This window comes from Ascaphus truei, chromosome 17, assembly GCF_040206685.1.
Source record: "Ascaphus truei isolate aAscTru1 chromosome 17, aAscTru1.hap1, whole genome shotgun sequence".
Lineage (NCBI taxonomy): Eukaryota > Metazoa > Chordata > Amphibia > Anura > Ascaphidae > Ascaphus > Ascaphus truei.
In genome coordinates this window covers 18,951,592-18,978,239 of record NC_134499.1, presented here as the reverse complement: position 1 = coordinate 18,978,239, position 26,648 = coordinate 18,951,592, and the positions used below count along the sequence as shown (strand labels likewise).

At 51.0% G+C, this 26,648-nt stretch overlaps 1 protein-coding gene across 3 annotated transcripts in view; it reads right to left on the bottom strand.

The window, feature by feature from the left end:
- Window positions 1–15,564, bottom strand: part of SLC38A3 (solute carrier family 38 member 3) — a 75,429-nt gene extending 59,865 nt beyond the window's left edge. For 2 of the 3 annotated variants that reach the window (XM_075574164.1, XM_075574165.1), the window contains exon 1: window positions 14,602–15,564. The gene's annotated coding sequence lies outside the window, so the exon portion shown is untranslated. The remainder of the gene's footprint in view (window positions 1–14,601) is intronic. The other variant, XM_075574162.1, reaches the window with a different exon arrangement.
- Window positions 15,565–26,648: the final 11,084 nt, after the last annotated feature.

The window sequence follows — 26,648 nt, the reverse complement described above, 5'->3', positions numbered from 1 at the left end:
CCTAACAGTGCACTGCCTCTGCATCCTAATACTGACCCCCAACACACTGCACTGTCCCTGCATCCCAATACTGCCCCCCCCCAATACAGTGCACTGCCTCTGCATCCTAATACTGACCCCCAACACACTGCACTGTCCCTGCACCCCAATACTGACCCCCTAACAGTGCACTGCCTCTGCATCCTAATACTGACCCCCAACACACTGCACTGACCCTGATTCCCAATACTGACCACCAACACACACTGCACTGTCCCTGCACCCCAATACTGACCCCCTGACACAGTGCACTGCCTCTGCTCACCAATACTGACCCCAACACACTGCACTGACCCTGCACCCCAATACTGTCCCCCAACACACTGCCCCTGCACCCCAATACTGACCCCAACACACATGTCACTGCCCCTGCATCCCAATACTGACCCCCAACACACTGCACTGCCTCTGAACCCCAATACTGCCCCCCCTCAACACACTGCACTGCCTCTGCATCCTAATACTGACCCCCAACACACTGCACTGACCCTGATTCCCAATACTGACCACCAACACACACTGCACTGTCCCTGCACCCCAATACTGACAACCCAACACACTGCACTGTCCCTGCACACCAATACTGACCCCCTAACACAGTGCACTGCCTCTGCACACCAATACTGACCCCAACACACTGCACTGACCCTGCACCCCAATACTGTCCCCCAACACACTGCACTGCCCCTGCACCCCAATACTGAACCCCAACACACATGTCACTGCCCCTGCACCCCAATACTGACCCCCAACACACTGCACTGCCCCTGCACCCCAATACTGACCCCAAACTGTACTGCCCCTGCACCCCAATACTGACAACCAACACACAATGCACTGACCCTGCACCCTATACTGATCCTCAACACACAGCTCTGCACCCCAATACTGACCACCCATCACACACTGTATTGACTCTGCACACTAATACTGACGCCCAACCCACTGCACTCCCCTTGTACCCCAATACCTACTCCCCAAGACGCACTGCCACTGCACCCCAATACTGACCCCAACACGCAGCTCTGCCCATGCACCAGAATATTGACCCGCCCAACACACACTACACTGCCCCTGCACCTCAATACTTACCCCTCAACACACACTACGCTACCCCTGCACCCTGATACTGACCCCCAGCACACATCTCTGCCCATGCACTCCAATACTAACCCCCAATACATACTGCGCAGCCCCTGCTCCCCAATAATGACACCCCAAAACACACTGCACAGCCCCTGCACCCCAATACTAACCTCCAACACACACTGCACTGCCCCTGTAACCCAATACTGATCCCCAACACACACTGCAGTGCCCATGAACCCCAATACTGATCCCCAACACACTGAAATGCCCCTGCACCCCGATACAGGCCCCAACACATTGTACTGCCCATGTACCCCAATACTGATCCCCAACAAAGCTATGTCCATGCACCCCAATACTGACCCCCTATCACTTACGACACCCTTGTGAGCATGTGACCTGCATACGGGACAAGGGTTAATACTCCGCAAGCTACCCCACTCTTCATCTCCGCAAAGGTCCCTCAAATGAGTTAACATCTCCCCTTAATCTGTCCCAATATACCACTGGCACAAATAGAACACAAGTGAGTGACTTAGATATGCGATCAGGGTTAATAAACCCAGCTACTCTAGAAAACTCACCTTTCGCCTGCGCAAGGTACCTCCAATGAGTTAATATTAACCCCTTAATTGCAATCATAACTATACACTGCTGCTACTACCCGGGAAATGCAAATAAGATGTAAAATTAATATTTGCCAGGGCCCCAGTTTCCTGTTTATTATAGAAAAACTATGCACTTCAACACACCAATAATCCGTTGTATCAAAAGGTGTCTGAAAATGTAAGTACTCTCTCCAGAGCGTGCAACAGTTCATTCAGAGCCCAAAGCATTACTTATTACAGCGGTGCGCAAACTGGGGGGCATCACATGACCCTGCAGAGTCATGTGACGCAACATTAGAGGTGAGGGTGGGCACGAAGGAGGAGCAGAGCAGGTGGGGGGGGGGGGGCCGCAGGGACTCTGTGCACCGCTGACTTATTAAATGTTTTCATATATATAAAAATACAATGCTTAGATTACAGAAGAAAGGATTACAGAACACGCAATTACAACAAATGCAGAACAGTTTCTCAAAATAAAAGGATATACCATAAAAGAAAACCCTGCACATTACCCAAATGTCATGTTTTCTCCCAGAGAGGTTGCTGGTGCAGGAATATGAGATATCACGTGTTTGGTCCAAACACAACTCTGTTGAAATCTCCTTGTCATAATCTTTTCCCAAATTTAAATACATTCTTTCCTCATGGAAACAGCATAAGCCCCGCCCCCGCCGTAAATCAGCAGATGGACAGTTTTACGATAGAGTAAAAACCCTCGTACAAAATTACGTTTAAACTAAACCCTCAATAGATACGTGCTCATAACTTTCCTTTACTAATACTTACACACACGCGAGTCACACCAATACATTCAGGTGCTCATGGCGGACGCGACAAGACTAAACATGACCATCTTACCACTAAACCTGAGCGACAAAGTAATATCTGTCCCTTATTATCTCTTAACCATGTGGTGTGGGATGTCAGAACATAGCATTCTGTGACACAATTACAGATTTGTAACTCTTATTATGCAGAGGAGATGACATCACATGATATTGTCATTTTTAACACACTCTTACTGTAGGGAGAATATTTTCTTAGCCACGCCCCCTGAACCCTCCAGAGAATGTGTTAGAAGCTAGCTCTATAAGAAACTTGTCATAGGGGCCATTTTTTATTCCCACGTCTGGCAAGACAACTGCCCTTATCTCGAGACTATACTGGCAACATGCAACCCATCTGGCACCTATAGTGGGCCATACAGGATAGGCACCCCCAATTAAGCTCTCTTTGAAGACAAGCACAAACCCAGAAAAAGTCCTGAGCTGTTACAACCCCAACATATGGTATTTTAAACATAAAATTCCAATCACATTAACCCCTGAATCACCAGATGGATTGAAATGCACAATCTCATGATATTATCAGGACAGCCCCCAACACACACTGCATTGCCCCTGCACCCCAGTACTGACCGCCTAAACACACACTGCATTGCACAATACTGACCGCCTAAACACACACTGCACTGCACAATACTGACCCCAACACACTGCACTGACTCTGCACCTTAATACTGACCCACCCAACACACACTGCACTGCCCCTGCACCCCAGTACTGACCCCAACACACTGCACAGCCCATGCATCCCAATACAGACCCCTCAACACACTGCACTGCTCCTGCACCCCAATACTGACCCCAGCACATAGCTCCTCCCCTGCACCCCAATACTGACCCCATAACACACTGCACCGCCCTCGCACCCCAATACTGACCCCCAACACACTGCACGGCCCCTGCACCCCAATACAGATCCCCCAAGACGCACTGCCACTGCACCCCAATACTGACCCTCCAACACACTGCTCTGCCCCTGCACCCCAATACTGACCCCAACAAAGTTCTGTCAGTGCACCCCAATACTAACCCCAAACACACATTGCATTGCCCCTGCACCTCAATTCTGACCCCCGACACACAGCTATGCCCCTGCACCCCAATACTGACCCCTCAACACAAAATACTGCCCCTACACCCCAATACTAACCCCAACACACTGAACTGCCTCTGCACCTCTATACTGACCCCAACACACTACTGTGCCCCTGCACCCAAATACTGCCCCCCAACACATACTACACATCCCCTGCACCCCAATACTGAACCCCAACACACACTGCACTGCCCCAGCATCTCCCAATACTGACTCCCAAATACACACTGCACTGCCCCTGCGCCACAATACGGACTCCCCAAACAGACAGCTCTGCCCCTGCACCCCAATACTAATCCTCCAACACACACAGCACTGCCACTGCACCCCATACTGGTTCCCCAACACACACTACTGCTACTGCATCCCAATACTGCCCCCAAAACACACAGCACTACAACTGCACCCCAATACTGACCCCCCCAACACACAGCTCTACCACTGCACCCCAATACTGACCCCCCCCCAACACATAGCTCTACCACTGCACCCCAATACTGCCCCCCAACACACATATCTGCCACGGAACCCGCATACAGACCTCCCAACACACACTGCACTATTACTGCACCCCAATACTGACCCCCCCCCAACACACAGCTCTACCACTGCACCCCAATACTGACCCTCCAACACACAGCTCTGCCACTGCACCCCAATATTGATCCCCAACATACATCTCTGCCATGGAACCCGCATACAGACCTCCCAACACACACTGCACTATTACTGCACCCCAATACTGACCCCCGCAACACACAGCTCTACCACTGCACCCCAATACTGACCCCCAACACACAGCTCTGCCACTGCACCCCAATACTGACCACCACACACACTGATCTGCCCCCTCATCCTTCCCTGCTGCTCCTGTACTGTTGCAGAACAGACTCTCTCTGTGTGCTGAAGGGTTAAAGCGCCAATGGCCACAATACACAGGTTACTGGGCCCTGGATATTTGGCTTGTATAGACTTGTTCCCAACCAACCGGCAGCCTGCCCTTATACACAATGTACTCTCTTATAGCATTCCTCCAGACAGAAGGAATCCCTACTATAACAGCACCCTCCTTATACCACAAATTTACTGCTCAAGCAAACCGCTCTAATATATTCCTCCTATTACCCCATATAACCCCTCCCTATAACTCCTCCTATTACCCCATATAACTCCTCCCTATAACTCCTCCTATTACCCCATATAACCGCTTCCTATAACTCCTCCTATTGCCCCATATAACCACTCCCTATAACTCCTCCTATTACCCCATATAACCGCTCCCTATAACTCCTCCTATTACCCTATATAACCTCTCCCTATAACTCCTCCTAGTACCCCATATAACCGCTCCCTATAACTCCTCCTATTGACCCATATAACCGCTCCCTATAACTCCTATTGCCCCATATAACCGTTCCCTATAACTCCTCCTATTGCCCCATATACCGTCTCCCTATATCTCCTCCTATTATCCCACATAACCGCTCCCTATAACTCCACCTATTACCCCATATAACCGCTCCCGATAACTCCTCCTATTACCCCATATAACTGCTCCCTATAACTCCTCCTATTACCCCATATAACCACTCCCTATAACTCCTCCTATTACCCCATAGAACCTCTCCCTATAACTCCTCCTATTACCCCATAGAACCTCTCCCTATAACTCCTCCTATTATCCCATATAACTGCGTATTGAACGTGGCCAAAGACAGAACACAGTTGCCTTGCTATTTTACCGGGGAAACTCGGGATAATAAACAGGCTGTCTGTTTTTCTTTGCCACAGAAACCTTCGGCAGCCCTTGTAACGGAAAAATACTTAATCTATTGGAACAAAAAACAGAGAGATAAGGTGGGACACGGAGTGTCACGTGTTACATGTCACATAGGGCAACACGCCTGCTGTTTAGTCAACAGTGTGAGTGATACAAAGCCAGCAAAGGGTCAGAGAGCCACATGTATTCCTGTTTTATATGGATAGAGATTTCCAGCACACACAGAGCAGCAAATCAGGCATCTGGATAAGCTGTCACCGGAAACCCCTGAGCCATGCCCGGGGCCGTTATATGGGGTCATAGGAGGAGTTATAGGGAGCGGTTATATGGGGTCATAGGAGGAGTTATAGGGAGCGGTTATATGGGGTAATATAAGGAGTTATAGGGAGAGGTTATATGGGGTAATAGGGGGAGTTATAGGGAGCGGTTATATGGGGTAATAGGAGGAGTTATAGGGAGAGGTTATATGGGGTAATGGGAGGAGTTATAGGGAGCGGTTATATGGGGTAATAGGAGGAGTTATAGGGAGAAGTTATATGGGGTAATGGGAGGAGTTATAGGGAGCGGTTATATGGGGTAATAGGAGGAATTATAGGGAGCAGTTATATGGGGTAATAGGAGGAGTTATAGGGAGCGGTTATATGGGTAATAGGAGGAATTATAGGGAGCGGTTATATGGGGTAATAGGAGGCGTTATAGGGAGCAGTTATATGGGGTAATAGGAGGAGTTATAGGGAGGGGTTATATGGGGTAATAGGAGGAGTTATAGGGAGAGGTTATATGGGGTAATAGGAGGAGTTATAGGGAGGGGTTATATGGGGTAATAGGAGGAGTTATAGGGAGGGGTTATATGGGGTAATAGGAGGAGTTATAGGGAGCGGTTATATGGGGTAATAGGGGGAGTTATAGGGAGCGGTTATATGGGGTAATAGGAGGAGTTATAGGGAGCGGTTATATGGGGTAATAGGAGGAGTTATAGGGAGCAGTTATATGGGGTAATAGGAGGAGTTATAGGGAGCGGTTATATGGGTAATAGGAGGCGTTATAGGGAGCAGTTATATGGGGTAATAGGAGGAGTTATAGGGAGGGGTTATATGGGGTAATAGGAGGAATTATAGGGAGCGGTTATATGGGGTAATAGGAGGCGTTATAGGGAGCAGTTATATGGGGTAATAGGAGGAGTTATAGGGAGGGGTTATATGGGGTAATAGGAGGAGTTATAGGGAGCGGTTATATGGGGTAATAGGTGGAGTTATAGGGAGCAGTTATATGGGGTAATAGGAGGAGTTATAGGGAGGGGTTATATGGGGTAATAGGAGGAGTTATAGGGAGAGGTTATATGGGGTAATAGGAGGCGTTATAGGGAGCAGTTATATGGGTAATAGGAGGAATTATAGGGAGCGGTTATATGGGGTAATAGGAGGCGTTATAGGGAGCAGTTATATGGGGTAATAGGAGGAGTTATAGGGAGGGGTTATATGGGGTAATAGGAGGAGTTATAGGGAGAGGTTATATGGGGTAATAGGAGGAGTTATAGGGAGGGGTTATATGGGGTAATAGGAGGAGTTATAGGGAGCGGTTATATGGGGTAATAGGGGGAGTTATAGGGAGCGGTTATATGGGGTAATAGGAGGAGTTATAGGGAGCGGTTATATGGGGTTATAGGAGGAGTTATAGGGAGCAGTTATATGGGGTAATAGGAGGAGTTATAGGGAGCGGTTATATGGGTAATAGGAGGCGTTATAGGGAGCAGTTATATGGGGTAATAGGAGGAGTTATAGGGAGGGGTTATATGGGGTAATAGGAGGAATTATAGGGAGAGGTTATATGGGGTAATAGGAGGAGTTATAGGGAGGGGTTATATGGGGTAATAGGAGGAGTTATAGGGAGCGGTTATATGGGGTAATAGGGGGAGTTATAGGGAGCGGTTATATGGGGTAATAGGAGGAGTTATAGGGAGCGGTTATATGGGGTAATAGGAGGAGTTATAGGGAGCAGTTATATGGGGTAATAGGAGGAGTTATAGGGAGCGGTTATATGGGTAATAGGAGGCGTTATAGGGAGCAGTTATATGGGGTAATAGGAGGAGTTATAGGGAGAGGTTATATGGGGTAATAGGAGGAGTTATAGGGAGCGGTTATATGGGGTAATAGGTGGAGTTATAGGGAGCAGTTATATGGGGTAATAGGAGGAGTTATAGGGAGCGGTTATATGGGTAATAGGAGGAATTATAGGGAGCGGTTATATGGGGTAATAGGAGGCGTTATAGGGAGCAGTTATATGGGGTAATAGGAGGAGTTATAGGGAGGGGTTATATGGGGTAATAGGAGGAGTTATAGGGAGCGGTTATATGGGTAATAGGAGGAGTTATAGGGAGCAGTTATATGGGGTAATAGGAGGAGTTATAGGGAGCGGTTATATGGGTAATAGGAGGAATTATAGGGAGCGGTTATATGGGGTAATAGGAGGCGTTATAGGGAGCAGTTATATGGGGTAATAGGAGGAGTTATAGGGAGAGGTTATATGGGGTAATAGGAGGAGTTATAGGGAGGGGTATATGGGGTAATAGGGGGAGTTATAGGGAGCGGTTATATAGGGTAATAGGAGGAGTTATAAGGCGCGGTTATATGACACACACATGATAATTAAATGCATAGTTTTTCACGTATTTTCACCATATTTTGCGGCTCAGTGAAACATTTCTTGCTCTGAAACCTACATCTATATTTAAGAAAAGTGTCTCCCACTCTGTGCAGACAGAAACATACAGCATGTACACGCGGGGAACACGTGTGCACAATGTGTGGGGTACAGCACAGATTAGGGCTCAGATTATCAGAACCCCGTCTTTATACTCCAATATTATCATTCAATATACAACGCCCTTGGAGTAAAGCAGTCACGCGAGTGGGAGGAGAGCAGTCACGTGTGTGGTGGAAGAGCAGTCACGCCTGTGGGGGGAGAGCAGTCACGTGTGTGGTGTGAGAGCAGTCACGTGTTTGGGGGGAGAGCAGTCACGTGTGTGGGGGGAGAGCAGTCACGTGAGTGGTGTGAGAGCAGTCACGTGTTTGGAGGGAGAGCAGTCACGTGTGTGGGGGGAGAGCAGTCACGTGAGTGGTGTGAGAGCAGTCACGTGTTTGGGGGGAGAGCAGTCACGTGTTTGGGGGAGAGCAGTCACGTGTTTGGGGGGAGAGCAGTCACGTGTTTGGGGGGAGAAAAATCACACATGTGGGGGTAGAAATGTAACTAGTTCCGTCTGTGTGACTGCTAGCTAGTTCTGTGGGTGTGCGTGGAGGAAGCTAGTAACTTAAACTAGATATGCGTGAGTGTGAAATAAGCTGTCTGCAACTTTAACTAGTCCCGCACGTGTGAGGAAGGAGCTGGTAAATGGAACTAGTTATGTATCTATGACAAGAACTAGTAACTGAAAGTAGTTATGTATGTATGTATGATGGGATCTAGTAACTAGAACTAGTTATGTATGTACGACGGAAACTAGTTACTGTATGTATGTCTGACGGGAGCTAGTAACTGGAACTAGTTATGCATGTATGACGTGAGCTAGTAACTGAAACTAGTTATGTATGTATGACGGTAACTGGAACTAGTTATGTATGTATGACGAGACCTAGTAACTGGTACTAGTTATGTATGTATGACGAGACCTAGTAACTGGAACTAGTTATGTATTTATGAGAGGAACTAGTAACTGGAACTAGTTATGTATGATGGGAACTAGTAACTGGAACTAGTTATGTATGTAAGTATGATGGGAACTAGTAACTGGAACTAGTTATGTAACTATTTACCTCTGTGTCAGAACTAGCTAGTACAAGTTCTGCGGGTGTGCGTTGAGTCATCTAGTAACTTAAACTAGATATGCGTGAGTGTTAAATAAGCTGTCTGTAACTTTAACTAGTTCCACGCGTGTGAGGAAGGAGCTGGTAAGTGGAACTAGTTATGTATGTAAAAAGTATGGTATTACAGACAGCACTCCTAATGCAAATATAAACCAACTAATGTCTGGTGCAGGGGAACAACAGGAGGGACCCTTAACCCTCCCAAAACTATAGGACAACAAAAACAGAAATGTCCCCAGCACTCATTGGGAATAGAATGAAAACATTGGTCAGCAAATTTGCCAGAAAATATATAAGTTGTATGGAAATGAAATATACAATATATCACTCGAAAGATGCTACCATAATCCTAGAGAAAATCTATATATACAAAAGCCAAAAGTTGGCGTGATGGGAGGGGAGCATCAGTGGGGAACTAGTAACTGGAACTAGTTATGTATGTATGCCGGGAACTAGTTATGTATGTAGGATGGGAACGAGGAACTGGAACTAGTTATGTATATATGCCGGGAACTAGTTATGTATGTATGCCGGGAACTAGTTATGTATGTAGGATGGGAACGAGGAACTGGAACTAGTTATGTATGTATGCCGGGAACTAGTTATGTATGTATGCCGGGAACTAGTTATGTATGTAGGATGGGAACGAGGAACTGGAACTAGTTATGTATGTATGCCGGGAACTAGTTATGTATGTATGCCGGGAACTAGTTATGTATGTAAGATGGGAACGAGGAACTGGAACTAGTTATGTATATATGCCGGGAACTAGTTATGTATGTATGCCGGGAACTAGTTATGTATGTAGGATGGGAACGAGGAACTGGAACTAGTTATGTATGTATGATGGGAACTAGGAACTGGTACTAGTTATGTATGTATGATGGGAACTAGTAACTGGAACTAGTTATGTATGATGGGAACGAGGAACTGGAACTAGTTATGTATGTATGATGGGAACTAGTAACTGGAACTAGTTATGTATGATGGGAACGAGGAACTTGAACTAGTTATGTATGTATGATGGGAACTAGGAACTGGAACTAGTTATGTATGATAGGAGTTTGTAATTATAGCTAGTTATCTGTGTCACTATTCCTGTGCTTATGAAGATACCTCTTTCAAAACGTTAATTAAAACGTTGTATGATTATTTTGTTGGGCCATTAAAAAATATCACAACCCGCAAAGTATCTCAGGCTGGGGCCATGGTACCGCAGACCGTGCGGACGAGCGAACAGACTGCCTTAGTGTTCGTGTCCGTGCGGCGTGCGGGCGGAAGCGGGAGGGGGCGCGCGTTGCGTGTGAAATCAGTTCAACTGATTTCTCTGCGTGACAGACAGGTCACGTGAGCGGTTCGACCCAATGAGGGCGAACCAGCTCTGTGACATCACCAGGAACGCCCGCCACGGCCGGTTCACCATGGCCAGGGAAAGCACCCGCTTCCCCTCAGCCTCCGCACGGGAGAAGGTACCAGGGCCCCAGCCTTACTCTCTCTGAGACCGGTGTGTCTGCTAATATCCTGCAATGGCAATGTATGACGGGTTTAATAACGAGCTAGTTCTATACGGGAAGAGCGGCTTCTGTAGGACGCAAGGAGCTGTGTGTGATCGGAGTAAGGCCAGGTCCATAGTGCCTTCGCCCGTGCGGAGGTGCGCGTGGCTGTGATGTCACCCGCTTGGAGCGGGTGCGGTTTTTGACCACGGTACGCGCGCCTTCTGTGAGCGTGTCTAGGGGCGTGCCAGTGATGTCACGGAGCTGGTTAGCCCTCATTGGGCAACCGCTCACGTGACCTGTCTGTCGCGCTGAGAAATCAGTTTAACTGATTTCTCACGCAACGCGCGCCCCCTCACGCCTCCGCCCGCACGCTGCATGGACGCGAACACTAAGGCAGTCTGTTCGCTCCGCATGCGGATGCCTCCATACGGTGTGCAGTACCATGGCCCCAGCCTTAGTGTGTAACCACAGCAGTGTGACACAGTGTGACAAACAGACACTTATTTACACACAGCCAGGGAGTGTGCAACCCCAGCAGTGTGACACAGTGTGACAAACATACACTTATTTACACACAGCCAGGGAGTGTGCAACCCCAGCAGTGTGATAGTGTGACAAACGTTCACTCATTTACACAAAGCAAGGGAGTGTGCAACCCCAGCAGTGTGACGCAGTGTGACAAACATACACTTATTTACACATAGCCAGGGAGTGTGCAACCCCAGCAGTGTGACGCAGTGTGACAAACATACACTTATTTACACACAGCCAGGGAGTGTGCAACCCCAGCAGTGTGACGCAGTGTAACAAACGTACACTTATTTACACACAGCCAAAGAGTGTGCAACCCCAGCAATGTGACACAGTGTGACAAACATACACCTATTTACACACAGCCATGGAGTGTGCAACCCCAGCAGTGTGACACAGTGTGACAAACATACACCTATTTACACACAGCCAGGGAGTGTGCAACTACAGCAGTGTGACAAACTTACACTCATTTACACAAAGCAAGGAAGTGTGCAACCCCAGCAGTATGATAGTGTGACAAACGTACACTCATTTACACACAGCCAGGGAGTGTGCAAACCCTGCAGTGTGATAGTGTGACAAATGTACACTCATTTACACACAGCCAGGGAGTGTGCAACCCCAGCAGTGTGACAAATGTACACTCATTTACACAAAGCAAGGAAGTGTGCAACCCCAGCAGTGTGACGCAGTGTGACAAACGTACACTCATTTACACACAGCAAGGGAGTGTGCAACCCCAGCAATGTGACACAGTGTGACAAACATACACCTATTTACACACAGCCATGGAGTGTGCAACCCCAGCAGTGTGACACAGTGTGACAAACATACACTTATTTACACACAGCAAGGGAGTGTGCAACCACAGCAGTGTGACAAACTTACACTCATTTACACAAAGCAAGGAAGTGTGCAACCCCAGCAATGTGACACAGTGTGACAAACATACACTTATTTACACACAGCCAGGGAGTGTGCAACCACAGCAGTGTGACAAACTTACACTCATTTACACATAGCCAGGGAGTGTGCAACCCCAGCAGTTTGACACAGTGTGACAAACATACACTTATTTACACACAGCAAGGGAGTGTGCAACCCCAGCAGTGTGACAAACGTACACTTATTTACACACAGCCAGGGAGTGTGCAACCCCAGAAGTATGATAGTGTGACAAACGTACACTCATTTACACACAGCAAGGGAGTGTGCAACCCCAGCAGTGTGACAAACGTACACTTATTTACACACAGCCAGGGAGTGTGCAACCCCAGAAGTATGATAGTGTGACAAACGTACACTCGTTTACAAACAGCCAGGGAGTGTGCAAACCCTGTAGTATGATAGTCTGACAAACGTACTCATTTACACACAGCAAGGGAGTGTGCAACCCCAGCAGTGTGACACAGTGTGACAAACGTACACTTATTTACAAACAGCCAGTGAGTGTGCAACCCCAGCACTGTGATAGAGAGACAAACGTGCACTCATTTACACACAGCAAGGGAGTGTGCAACCCCAGCAGTGTGACACAGTGTGAGAAACGTACACTCATTTACACACAGCCAGGGAGTGTGCAACCCCTGCAGTGTGACAAACCTACACTCATTTACACACAGCCGGGGAGTGTACAACCCTAGCAGTGTGACAAACGTACACTCATTTACACACAGCCAGGGAGTGTGCAACCCCAGCAGTGTGACAAACCTACACTCATTTACACACAGCCAGGGAGTGTGCACCCCAGCAGTGTGACAAACTTACACTTATTTACACACAGCCAGGGAGTGTACAACCCTAGCAGTGTGACAAACCTACACTCATTTACACACAGCCGGGGAGTGTGCAACCCCAGCAGTGTGACAAACGTACACTCATTTACACACAGCCGGGGAGTGTGCAACCCCAGCAGTGTGACACAGCGTGACAAGGACTCATTTGAGAAACTAAAACACAGAATACAGCTTAGCAGAGCAGGGAAAAGGGTAATGGTGTGATAGTGTGAGGTGCTAGTGCGGTGTGATAGTGTGAGGTGCTAGTGCGGTGTAATAGTGTGAGGTGCTAGTGCGGTGTGATAGTGTGGTGTGATAGTGTGAGATGCTAGTGCGGTGTGATAGTGTGAGGTGCTAGTGCGGTGTGATAGTGTGAGGTGCTAGTGCGGTGTGATAGTGTGGTGTGATAGTGTGGTGTGATAGTGTGAGGTACTAGTGCGGGGTAATAGTGTGAGGTGCTAATGCGGTGTGATAGTGTGAGGTGCTAGTGCGGTGTGATAGTGTGAGGGGCTAGTGCGGTGTGATAGTGTGAGGTACTAGTGCGGGGTAATAGTGTGAGGTGCTAGTGCGGTGTGATAGTGTGAGGTGCTAGTGCGGTGTGATAGTGTGAGGTGCTAGTGCGGTGTGATAGTGTGAGGTGCTAGTGCGGTGTGATAGTGTGAGGTGCTAGTGCGGTGTGATAGTGTAGGTGCTAGTGCGGTGTGATAGTGTGGTGTGATAGTGTGGTGTGATAGTGTGAGGTACTAGTGCGGGGTAATAGTGTGAGGTGCTAATGCGGTGTGATAGTGTGAGGTGCTAGTGCGGTGTGATAGTGTGAGGGGCTAGTGCGGTGTGATAGTGTGAGGTACTAGTGCGGGGTAATAGTGTGAGGTGCTAGTGCGGTGTGATAGTGTGAGGTGCTAGTGCGGTGTGATAGTGTGAGGTGCTAGTGCGGTGTGATAGTGTGAGGTGCTAGTGCGGTGTGATAGTGTGAGGTGCTAGTGCGGTGTGATAGTGTGAGGTGCTAGTGCGGTGTGATAGTGTGAGGTGCTAGTGCGGTGTGATAGTGTGAGGTGCTAGTGCGGTGTGATAGTGTGAGGTGCTAGTGCGGTGTGATAGTGTGAGGGGCTAGTGCGGTGTGATAGTGTGAGGTGCTAGTACGGTGTGATAGTGTGAGGTGCTAGTGCGGTGTGATAGTGTGAGGTGCTAGTGCGGTGTGATAGTGTGAGGTGCTAGTGCGGTGTGATAGTGTGAGGTGCTAGTGCGGTGTGATAGTGTGAGGTGCTAGTACGGTGTGATAGTGTGAGGTGCTAGTGCGGTGTGATAGTGTGAGGTGCTAGTGCGGTGTGATAGTGTGAGGTGCTAGTACGGTGTGATAGTGTGAGGTGCTAGTGCGGTGTGATAGTGTGAGGTGCTAGTGCGGTGTGATAGTGTGGTGTCACACACCCCACATACTCATTCACATTAACTTAATAAGCCTGAGAGGGTGGCGGTACTTACGTGAGTGACTGAGATCCGGGCAGGGCTGCAGGGATGCTGTCCTTCCAGAGCACACCCGATATACAGAGAGAGATCCCAGATAAAGAGAACAAGACTGCAGTCAAAGTGAGAGAAACGGAGACAGCTGGGGGTAGCTGAGAGACTGTTTAGGAGATAGCTGTGTAGGAAGGAGTCTATGGTAGAGTAGTCACACAGTGTGGCAGAGGGTCACACCTCCTGGAAGAGGGTCACACAGTGTGGCAAAGGGTGACAGTCTGGCAGAGGGTCACACAGTGTGGCAAAGGGTGACACAGTCTGGCAGAGGGTCACACAGTGTGGCAAAGGGTGACACAGTCTTGCAGAGGGTCACACAGTGTGGCAGAGGGTCAAACAGCCTGGTAGAGGGTGACACAGCCTGGTAGAGGGTGACACAGTGTGGTAGAGGGTCACACCGCCTGGGAGAGGGTCACAAGGGTCACACAGCCTGGTAAAGGGTCACACAGCGTGGTAGAGGGTCACACAGCGTGGTAGATGGTCACCCAGCCTAGTAGAGGGTCACACAGCCTGGTAGAGGGTCACGCAGCCTGGTAGAGGGTCACGCAGCCTGGTAGAGGGTCACCCAGCCTGGTAGAGGGTCACGCAGCCTGGTAGAGGGTCACACAGCCTGGCAGAGGGTCACACAGCCTGGCAGAGGGTCACACAGCGTTGTAGAGGGTCACCCAGCCTGGTAGAGGGTCACGCAGCCTGGTAGAGGGTCACGCAGCCTGGTAGAGGGTCACACAGCCTGGTAGAGGGTCACACAGCCCGGTAGAGGGTCACACAGCCTGGCAGAGGGTCACAAAGCGTGGTAGAGGGCCACACAGCCTGGTAGAGGGTCACACAGCCTGGCAGTGGCACTTCTCACTAACCCGTCAGTGAAATACAAGTGGTTTTAAAGGTATGTGTGTGCTCTGCGACTCCCATTGGGCACAGGGTGAGCACTGGCAGAGACCTCCCTCTGTATGGGGGAAGGAATGGAAAGTGTCCAGCGGAGGGATAGGAGGGAGAGGGGGGGAGAGGAGGGAGAGGGGTCCTGGGAGGGAGGAATGAATCAAAGATACTTTGTTTTTACTTTCTTCCCCTTCTCTGAGTTCCTAACACTTTCTCCTCTCTCTACGATCCCGTACGTGCAGCTTCTCACTCACCTTCTCCTTTTATAAATGAATATCTAAAACTTCTCCCTCTCTAGTATTTCCCATTTTCTCTCCCTCTCTGTGTGTCCCATTCTCTGTCTCTCTCCCATCTTCTCTCTCTCCCGTCTCTTTCTCTCCCCGTCTCTCCCATCTTCTCTCTCTCCCCTGTCTTTCTCTCCCATCTTCTCTCTCTCCCCTGTCTCTTTCTCTCCCATCTTCTCTCTCTCCCCTGTCTCTTTCTCTCCCATCTTCTCTCTCTCCCCTGTCTCTTTCTCTCCCATCTTCTCTCTCTCCCCTGTCTCTTTCTCTCCCATCTTCTCTCCCTCCCCTGTCTCTTTCTCTATCATTCTCTCTCTCCTCTCTCTCTCTCTCTCTCTCTCTCTCTCTCTCTCTCTCTCTCTCTCTCTCTCTCTCTCTCTCTCTCTCTCTCTCTCTCTCTCTCTCTCTCTCTCTCTCTCTCTCTCTCTCTCTCTCTCTCATAAAGTTTCTTTGATTTTTGATTTTTAGTTGAATTGCTAAATACAACAAAGATAAAACAGAAACTTTTACAGTTTAATGTTCGAAAAATGTTTGGCCAAATTAAAAAAAAAAAAAAAGAGCTATATAAATAAAGACATGCATACATGCAAAAAATAAAACACATATTTTTGTTAGACCCAAAATACCAGACAGTGCCCACACTTCATTATAAAGAAGGAGCGGCTCAGTGAGTAAAGGCGCTGACGCTGATAACAAGGGCGCTGAGTTTGAAGCAGGGGAACCTGGTTCAGTTCCCATTGTCAGCTCCTTGTGACCTTGGGTAAGTCACTTTATCTCCCTGTGCCTGGGGCATAGAGTGTAAGCTCTGCAGGGCAGCAGCTGTGCCTGCAACTAATCCTATCAGACATACGTTGTCATTATTATTATTATAATAAATACATTTCCATTCAAGGGAATTAAATGAGTTCCCTTGCCATAGTGCAGAAAAACGAGTACTCCACTGTTAGGCGACACTATTTTATTTCGATGAACACTTGATATTTTCGGACGACCTTTTCGAAAGTTCTCTCCTTCGGGGTCAAACAATACGGACTTGCCATGCAGGCAAGATAACCACCCAAGCTAGGAGGGGATAGTGAGGAGGGGACACGGGGAGGGTAAATAAACAGACGATAAATACATGAAAGGAACACGGAGAGACGGGGTGAGAGCCAAGAGCCCCGCAGCCATGGGAGGGGACAGGACGGGGAAGAGATAAATATCACAGAATCAGGGAGAAAACTTACTGTATATACATTTCTCATAGGGTTAAAGCACACTGCTAAATTCTCGGCTTTTTGGTGACAGGCGGATGCACTGAAAGTCCCATTGAAATCAGTAGGCCTGTGCATGCGCTTGCACCAAATCAGCGCCATCACCCTTTGTTGAATAAGCCCCAGAGAGCGGTCTCATTCTGGGATCCCATGGGTTCTGTTCTTGGGAACTCGCAAATATTCCTTCCGTGGGTCTGGTTTGTATGGGATGTATGGGCTGTATGGGCTGTATGGGATGTATGGGCTGTAGGGGCTGTAGGGGATGTATGGGCTGTATGGGCTATAGGGTATGTATGGGATGTATGGGCTGTAGGGGATGTATGGGCTGTATGGGCTGTATGGGATGTATGGGCTGTATGGGATGTATGGGCTGTAGGGGATGTATGGGCTGTAGGGGATGTATGGGCTATAGGGTATGTATGGGATATATGGGCTGTATGGGATGTTCGGGCAGAGAGAAGGGGTGTTGCACTGGAGTTCAGTATCTCTCTTCTTCATGGTGTATTATTTTGTGTGTGTGTGCGTGCAGTATCTCCCTTCTTTATTGTGTGTGTGTGCGTGCAGTATCTCCCTTCTTTATTGTGTGTGTGTGTGTGTGCAGTATCTCCCTTCTTTATTGTGTGTGTGTGTGTGTGTGTGTGTGTGCAGTATCTCCCTTCTTCATGGTGTGTTATTGTGTGTGTGCAGTATCTCCCTTCTTCATGGTGTGTTATTGTGGGTCTGTGCAGTATTCCTCTCTCCCCTCACCATTCCTTTCTCCCCTCACCATTCCTCTCTCCCCTCACCAATCCTCTCTCCCCTCACCATTCCTCTCTCCCCTCACCATTCCTCTCTCCCCTCACCAATCCTCTCTCCCCTCACCATTCGTCTCTCCCCTCACCATTCATCTCTCCCCTCACCATTCCTCCCTTCCCTCACCATTCCTCTCTCCCCTCACCATTCCTCCCTCCCCTCACCCTTCCTCTCTCCCCTCACCATTCCTCTCTCCCCTCATCATTCATCTCTCCCCTCACCATTCCTCCCTCCCCTCACCATTCCTCTCTCCCCTCACCATCCTCCCTCCCCTCACCATTCCTCCCTCCCCTCACCATTCCTCCCTCCCCTCACCATTCCTCCCTCCCCTCACAATTCCTCCCTTCCCTCACCATTCCTCCCTTCCCTCACCATTCCTATATCTTCACCATTCCTATCTCCCCTCACCATTCCTCCTCTCCTCACCATTCCTCCTTCCCTCACCATTCCTATCCCTTCACCATTCCTATCTCCCCTCACCATTCCTCCTCTCCTCGCCATTCCTCTCTCCTCGCCATTCCTCTCTCCTCACCATTCCTCTCCCCCCTCACCATTCCTCCCTCCCCTCACCATTCCACCCTCCCCTCACCATTCCTCTCTCCCCTCACCATTCCTCCCTCCCCTCACCATTCCTCTCCCCTCACCATTCCTCTCTCCCCTCACCATTCCTCCCTCTCCTCACCATTCCTCTCTCCTCACCATTCCTCTCCCCTCACCATTCCTCCCTCCCCTCACCATTCCTCTCCCCCTCACCATTCCTCCCTCCCCTCACCATTCCTCCCTCCCCTCACCATTCCTCCCTCCCCTCACCATTCCCTCTCCTCACAATTCCTCTCTCTCCTCACCATTCCTCTCTCCCCTCACCATTCCTCCCTCCCCTCACCATTCCTCTCTCCCCTCACCATTCCTCTCCCCTCACCATTCCTCTCTCCTCACCATTCCTCTCTCCCCTCACCATTCCTCTCTCCCCTCACCATTCCACTCCCCCCTCACGTTCCCTCTCCTCACAATCCTCTCTCTCTTCACCATTCCTCTGTCCCCTCACCATTCCTCCCTCCCCTCACCATTCCTCCCTCCCCTCACCATTCCTCCCTCCCCTCACCATTCCCCATCATTCCTCCCTCCCCTCACCATTCCTCCCACCACTCCTCTCTCCCCTCACACTTTCTCTCCCCTCACCATTCCTTTCTCCCCTCACCACTCCTATCTCCCCTCACCATTCCTCTCTCCTCACCATTCCTCCCTTCCCTCACCATTCATCTCTCCCCTCACCATTCCTCCCTCCCCTCACCATTCCTCCCTCCCATCATCATTCCTCCCTCCCCTCACCATTCCTCGCTCCCCTCTCCCCTTCACCATTCCTCTCCCCTCACCACTCCCCCCCCCCTCACCACTCCTATCTCCCCTCACCATTCCTCTCCCCTCACCACTCCTCCCACCCTCACCACTCCTCTCTCCCCTCACCATTCCTCTCCCCTCACCACTCCTCCCTCCCCTCACCACTCCCCCCCCCTCACCACTCCCCCCCCCCCCTCACCACTCCTCCCTCCCCTCACCATGTCTGTATTGATTGACCTGAGGAAGATTGTCCTAAAATATCAATGGCCAATAATCCACATAAAAAGGTACCAGATAATACTGAAGTACTAATTCAGAGCGTGGAAGTTACTGCATTACTCTGCTGCTCACCATAGCCTATTGTATGTTAGATGGTAAGCTCCTGGGATTAGACCCGTCCTAACCTGCGGTACTCATGCCTGTTAATGTTGTAATGTTATTACTATTATCTTCACCCCAGCATTGTACTGCGCTGTGGAATATGTGTGTGTCATGTTATAGATCAATGTTAACATTACTACACATACTGTCACATTGACCCCTGTCACTCTGTCTCTGTCCCTCTCACCGCTTATAGAACAATGTCCCGTGTGTTGTAGATACTAACACATGGTATCACATCCATGTGCCAGGAATCTCCCACTAGCTCATCACGTTCCCATGTGTTATGTGCTGTAGGACAGCTATACATTGAGATGTACTGGGGTACCGCTCGCAAGGACATCCACAGCATCGATGAAGTCCAGTTCTCTCCCCCTCATTTTTCTCCCTTGCCCTTTTCTCTCATCTCCTGCCCTCCCCCCATTCCCCTCTCCGTTCCCCTCTCCCTCCACTCCTATTTCCCCTCCACTCCCTTTCCCCCTTCACTCCTTCCCCTCCACTCCCTTTCCCCCTTCACTCCCTCCCCTCTCCCCCTCTACTCGCTTTCCCCTCTCTCTCCCTCTCCCTCCACTCCCATTCCCCTACTCTCTTCCTTCACTCCCGTTCCCCTTCCCTCCACTCCCCATCCCCTATCCCCATTTCCGTTCCCCTCTCTCTTGCTCTTCCCCCTCTCTCTCCCCTCTCCCTCCACTCCTCTTTCCCCTCCACTCCCTTTCCCCCTTCACTCCTTCCCCTCCACTCCCTTTCCCCCTTCACTCCTTCCGCTCCACTCCCTTTCCCCCTTCACTCCTTCCCCTCTCCCCGCTTTCCCCTCTCTCTCCCTCTCCTTCCACTCCCTTTCCCCTCTCCCTCCACTCACATTCCCCTACTCTCTTCCTTCACTCCCGTTCCCCTTCCCTCCACACCCCATCCCCTCTCCCCCACTCTCTTCCTTCACTCCCGTTCCCCTCTCTCTCCACTCCCCTTCCCCTCTTCCACTCCCCTTCCCCTCTCTCCCCCCTTCCACTCCCCTTCCCCTCTCCCCCACTCGCATGCCCGTCTCCCCCACTCTCTTCCTCCATTCCCGTTCCCCTCACTCCTTTTCCCCCTCTCCCCTTTTTCCCCCTCTCCCCCTCCACTCCCTTTCACCTCTCTCCCCCCACCCCCTCTCATCCTCCCGGTTTAATCTTTCATTCCCTGTCTGATTATTCTGCCCATTATTATCTGGATTGTTGCTACTGTTTGGGATTAGGAAATGTACAATTTTTGTATTCATATGAGAACAAAAGTTCAGTCTGATTTGATTCTAGGAAGGAGTGCAGGAATGTGCTGCCCGTGTTCTGTTCCACCCCAGAGGTGGCTGCATGGTGTCTCTCAAGTATAATAACCTTAACAGAAGCCGGTCCTAGAAGGGGATTACTGGGTTACTTGTCTGGAGACCCCCATGAATTGTATCTCCACTCCAGCTTTAGTGTTGAACTTTTCAGGATATACCGGTTGATGTGAGACTGTGCTGAGGCGGGGGCCTCCCAGGCAGTTTGGGGCGGGTGAGGAACAGAACATTCTGGGATCCTGTCCCAGATGCGGTACCCTATCTGGAGAGAGCCGCTTCCCCAGACTGGTGTGACTGGTTAGGATGGGTACGTCTGCGATGCACTGACCCGTGAAGTAGCACCAATCTCCCCCCTGTCCGTGCTGTACCTGTGCTGTGTATACATGGTGTAGCAGTGAGGGGGAGACTGGCACTGCCACTGCCCGCGCTGTACCCGTGCTGTGTATACATGGTGTAGCTGTGTGTGAGGGGAGGCTGGCACTGCCACTGCCCGTGCTGTATCTGTGCTGTGTATACATGGTGTAGTAGTGTGTGTGAGGGGAGGCTGGCACTGCCACTGCCCGCGCTGTATCTGTGCTGTGTATACATGGTGTAGTAGTGTGTGTGAGGGGAGGCTGGCACTGCCACTGCCCGCGCTGTATCTGTGCTGTGTATACATGGTGTAGTAGTGTCAGAGGGGAGGCTGGCACTGCCACTGCCCGTGCTGTATCTGTGCTGTGTATACATGGTGTAGTAGTGTCAGAGGGGAGGCTGGCACTGCCACTGCCCGTGCTGTATCTGTGCTGTGTATACATGGTGTAGTAGTGTGTGTGAGGGGAGGCTGGCACTGCCACTGCCCGTGCTGTATCTGTGCTGTGTATACATTGTGTAGCTGTGTGTGAGGGGGACTGGCACTGCCACTGCCCGCGCTGTACCTGTGCTGTGTATACATGGTGTAGCGGTGTGTGTGAGGGGAGGCTAACACTGCCGCTGCCCGTGCTGTATCTGTGTTGTGTATACATGGTGTAGCTGTGTGTGTGAGGGGAGGCTGGCACTGCCACTGCCCGCGCTGTATCTGTGCTGTGTATACATGGTGTAGCTGTGTATGTGAGAGGGAGGCTGGCACTGCCACTGCCACTGCCCGCGCTGTACCTGTGCTGTGTATACATGGTGTAGCTTTGTATGTGAGAGGGAGGCTGGCACTGCCGCTGCCCGTGCTGTATCTGTGTTGTGTATACATGGTGTAGCTGTGTATGTGAGAGGGAGACTGGCACTGCCACTGCCCGCGCTGTATCTGTGCTGTGTATACATGGTGTAGCTGTGTATGTGAGAGGGAGGCTGGCACTGCCACTGCCCGCGCTGTACCTGTGCTGTGTATACATGGTGTAGCTGTGTGTGAGGGGGGAGGCTGGCACTGCCGCTGCCCGCGCTGTATCTGTGCTGTGTATACATGGTGTAGCTGTGTATGTGAGAGGGAGACTGGCACTGCCGCTGCCCGCGCTGTATCTGTGCTGTGTATACATGGTGTAGCTGTGTATGTGAGAGGGAGACTGGCACTGCCGCTGCCCGCGCTGTATCTGTGCTGTGTATACATGGTGTAGCTGTGTATGTGAGAGGGAGACTGGCACTGCCGCTGCCCGCGCTGTATCTGTGCTGTGTATACATGGTGTAGCTGTGTATGTGAGAGGGAGGCTGGCACTGCCGCTGCCCGCGCTGTATCTGTGCTGTGTATACATGGTGTAGCTGTGTATGTGAGAGGGAGACTGGCACTGCCGCTGCCCGCGCTGTATCTGTGCTGTGTATACATGGTGTAGCTGTGTATGTGAGAGGGAGACTGGCACTGCCGCTGCCCGCGTTGTATCTGTGCTGTGTATACATGGTGTAGCTGTGTATGTGAGAGGGAGACTGGCACTGCCGCTGCCCGCGCTGTATCTGTGCTGTGTATACATGGTGTAGCTGTGTATGTGAGAGGGAGACTGGCACTGCCACTGCCCGCGCTGTATCTGTGCTGTGTATACATGGTGTAGCTGTGTATGTGAGAGGGAGGCTGGCACTGCCGCTGCCCGCGCTGTATCTGTGCTGTGTATACATGGTGTAGCTGTGTGTGAGGGGGAGGCTGGCACTGCCCGCGCTGTATCTGTGCTGTGTATACATGGTGTAGCTGTGTATGTGAGAGGGAGGCTGGCACTGCTGCTGCCCGCGCTGTATCTGTGCTGTGTATACATGGTGTAGCTGTGTATGTGAGAGGGAGGCTGGCACTGCCGCTGCCCGCGCTGTATCTGTGCTGTGTATACATGGTGTAGCGGTGTGTGAGGGGAGGCTGGCACTGCCACTGCCCGCGCTGTATCTGTGCTGTGTATACATGGTGTAGCGGTGTGTGAGGGGAGGCTGGCACTGCCGCTGCCCGCGCTGTATCTGTGCTGTGTATACATGGTGTAGCGGTGTGTGAGGGGAGGCTGGCACTGCCGCTGCCCGCGCTGTATCTGTGCTGTGTATACATGGAGTAGCGGTGTGTGAGGGGAGGCTGGCACTGCCGCTGCCCGCGCTGTATCTGTGCTGTGTATACATGGTGTAGCGGTGTGTGAGGGAAGGCTGGCACTGCCGCTGCCCGTGCTGTATCTGTGCTGTGTATACATGGTGTAGCGGTGTGTGAGGGGAGGCTGGCACTGCCACTGCCTACGCTGTGTATACAGGGCAGTGTTGGGAAAACTGGCACTATAGTTGGCATGTGTATATATTACACGGTAGGCAGCAGGGCAGTGTTACCCGCAGTGAGGGTGAGCGGGTAGGGAGGGGGGGGAAGGGGGGTAGAGAAGGACAGGGGGGTTAAGGGGGGAAAACTACAGTAAAACACTCAGTGTTTCAGAAATAATCCACTCTCGTGAAATCACATTGAGCCATAAAAGCTTCTTATCTGCAGCCCGTAAACCTGTGTCTGTCCCCCTCTAATCCCCGGATTACAGAACAATGAGGCTCCCCCCCCACCCCCCCGTTATCCACGCTGTGCGGGTCTCAGAGGGTGTGGGGTATTTTGGAGACTGTCTGTAACACATTGTTCGCCCCCCCCCCCCCCCCCCCGTTATCCACGCTGTGCGGGTCTCAGAGGGTGTGGGGTATTTTGGAGACTGTCTGTAACACATTGTTCCCCCCCGCCGCCTCACTGCGCGGGTGTCAGAGGGTGTGGGGTATTTTGGAGACTGTAACACATTGTCCCCCCCCCCCCCCCGTTATCCACGCTGCGCGGGTCTCAGAGGGTGTGGGGTATTTTGGAGACTGTCTGTAACACATTGTTCCCCCCCCCCGTTATCCACGCTGTGCGGGTCTCAGAGGGTGTGGGGTATTTTGGAGACTGTAACACATTGTCCCCCTCCCCTCCCCCCCCCCCCCCCCCCGCCGCCTCGGTGCTCTGAGAGCATGAGATCCTTCCCCAAATAAAAGCACACTAAACAGTAATTATCTGTGATTACAACTTCTAATTACCGGTGATGAGAACTTCTCAGGACTATATGTCTGTGTGTGTCAGTGTGCATGTCAGGCAGGCGTGTGTCAGTGTGCGTGTCAGGCAGGCGTGTGTCAGTGTGCGTCAAGCAGGCGCGTGTCGTGTCAGTGTGCGTGTCAGGCAGGGGTGTGTCAGGCAGGCGTGTCAGGCAGGCGCGTGTCAGTGTGCGTGTCAGGCAGGCGTGTGTCAGGCAGGCGTGTGTCAGTGTACGTCAGGCAGGCGCGTGTCGTGTCAGTGTGCGTGTCAGGCAGGCGTGTGTCAGTGTGCGTGTCAGGCAGGCGTGTGTCAGTGTGCGTGTCAGGCAGGCGTGTGTCAGTGTACGTCAGGCAGGCGTGTGTCAGTGTACGTCAGGCAGGCGCGTGTCAGTGTGCGTGTCAGGCAGGCATGTGTCTGTGTCAGTGTGCGTCAGGCAGGCGTGTGTTGGTGTCAGTGTGCTTGTCAGGCAGACGTGTGTCGGTGTCAGTGTGCATGTCAGGCAGACGTGTGTCGGTGTCAGTGTGCATGTCAGGCAGGCGTGTGTCGGTGTCAGTGTGCGTGTCATTCAGGCGTGTGTCGGTGTCAGTGTGCTTGTCAGGCAGGCGTGTGTCAGTGTACGTCAGGCAGGCGCGTGTCGTGTCAGTGTGCGTGTCAGGCAGGCATGTGTCTGTGTCAGTGTGCGTGTCAGGCAGGCGTGTGTCGGTGTCAGTGTGCGTGTCATTCAGGCGTGTGTCGGTGTCAGTGTGCTTGTCAGGCAGGCGTGTGTCGGTGTCAGTGTGCGTGTCAGGCAGCCGTGTGTCGGTGTCAGTGTGCGTGTCAGGCAGCCGTGTGTCGGTGTCAGTGTGCGTGTCAGGCAGCCGTGTGTCGGTGTCAGTGTGCGTGTCAGGCAGCCGTGTGTCGGTGTCAGTGTGCTTGTCAGGCAGGCGTGTCGGTGTCAGTGTCGCCCAGTCCTAGAGGTGTCAGGCTCTGATGCTGCCCAGTCCTAGAGGTGCCAGGCTCTGTACGCCCGCTGCTGCCCAGTCCTAGCGGTGAGGGGGGCACTTCTGGCCTGGGATTGGCACCTCACACTAACCTGAGACCTGTTAAAAGCTAAATATTAACCATGTGTGTCTCTCTCAGACAGGAGCCAAGGACAGGCGCGGCATTCTGGGAGACGCTTAACCCCAATCCTGGCACTTAACCTCTCCTGTCCTGGAGAGCAGCACATTAACCCCTCGTCTCCCACACGACAGAGCATCATTTAACTCCTTTAGGGCTGGGTTAAGTTGGGATAGATTTGATGCCATCGTGCCAGTCGCACGGCAGTCCCGTATTTCCGAAGCATTGACGTGTTACGGATATATATATATATAAATATATATATATATACTCAGACAAACACGGAAACCGCTCTATAAATATACATACACACACACACACACACACACACGTCACCGGTCACACTGAGTGTTTATATACATTGTGCCTCCCGCCTCTGCCACACCCCCACTGTCACACACGGATAATGTCACACGGTTAGGACAGCACGGGGGGGGCCTCTAGGACATTCACTCTGTACTAGTCTCCCCCCCTCCAGGGGACACGCCCCCTGTACTCCCCCCCAGGGAAGCTTTGCTATTGGCGGAGGAAGAGATGTCCCTGAACTGGGAGAGCCTGAGAGAGAGCAGACACCGCGAGGAGGGGACCCCAATACTGCACATAAGAAGGGACCCCAATACTGCCTGTAGGAGAGGACCCCCAATACTGCACATAGGGGAGGGGGACCCCAATACTGCACATGGGGGGGCCCCAATACTGCACATCGGGGGACCCCAATACTGTACATAAGGGACCCCAATACTGCCTGTAGGAGAGGACCCTAATATTCCACTTAGGGGAGGGGGGACCCCAATACTGCACATGGGGGGGACCCCAATACAGCACATATATGGAGCCTCAATAGTGAGCATGGGGAGGGGAAGGACGTGAAGGCAATATACCACAACCTGATAGACTGTAAGCTCTTTGGCCCACGGGTTTCCACTCCTAATGTTGGCTTCTGTTTTGTAACATCTGTTCTGTAAAACTCTGTGTATGTCAAGGTTATATACATATAACATGTATACAAATATACACACAGTGCCAGCTCCACTGGGTGGAAATAATTCATTAAGGGGACGGTGACAAGTAATTTCTCTAGCCTCACTCCGATTGGCTGGCTCTCTCAGCTGGGGGCACAGGGAATCACAGGTTGCCAGTTCTTGTCTGGGTACCTGGCAGCCTGTGCTGCCACCTAGTGGAACTATTGGGAACAGCAACTATATTGTGACCACACAGAACAGGCTTAC